Raw genomic sequence first — 642 nt, 5'->3', positions numbered from 1 at the left:
ATTGGCATATTTTTTCGAGGCTTGGTGACATGTTGGTATATTTTCTTTTAGTTTTATAATATTGGTATATTTTTTTAACTCCGACATCATATAGGCCTTAAATTTGACCGGAGTTACTGTTCCGGTCAAGGCTGATGGGATTTTTGGCCGGAACAGTAACTAAATTTGACCGGAACAGTAACTCTGGCCAAATTTAAGGCCTATATGATGCCGGAGTTGAAAAAATATACCAATCTGATAAAACTAAAAGAAAATATACCAACATGTCACCAAACCTCGAAAAAATATACCAATCTGGCCATTTTGCCCTTCAAAAAGTTTATGAGTGTACAAAACCCCTCATCCTTCGGGGGTTGTGTGGAAATCAAATTTCGGCAAAACCCCGAAGTCCACGGGGTTTTCTGAAATTTACTCGGTTCGTATTCCTTCTTCTCATTTCCCCTTAAATAAATCCCTAAATTCAAAACGTATAACCCTAATTTATCCCTTTCTCGATTCGACTCGATGGACATTGACGAGCTGCTGTGCGAGTTCCAAGTCGTCAAATTCCCGACGAAGAGCGCAATCTACTTGTGGGGCTACAATCGGTCGGGCCAGACTGCGAGAAAAGGCAAGGAATCGCATCTGAGGATACCTAAGAGT

This window comes from Asparagus officinalis, chromosome 7 (genome assembly GCF_001876935.1).
Source record: "Asparagus officinalis chromosome 7, Aspof.V1, whole genome shotgun sequence".
Lineage (NCBI taxonomy): Eukaryota > Viridiplantae > Streptophyta > Magnoliopsida > Asparagales > Asparagaceae > Asparagus > Asparagus officinalis.
This window is presented reverse-complemented; position numbering follows the sequence as displayed.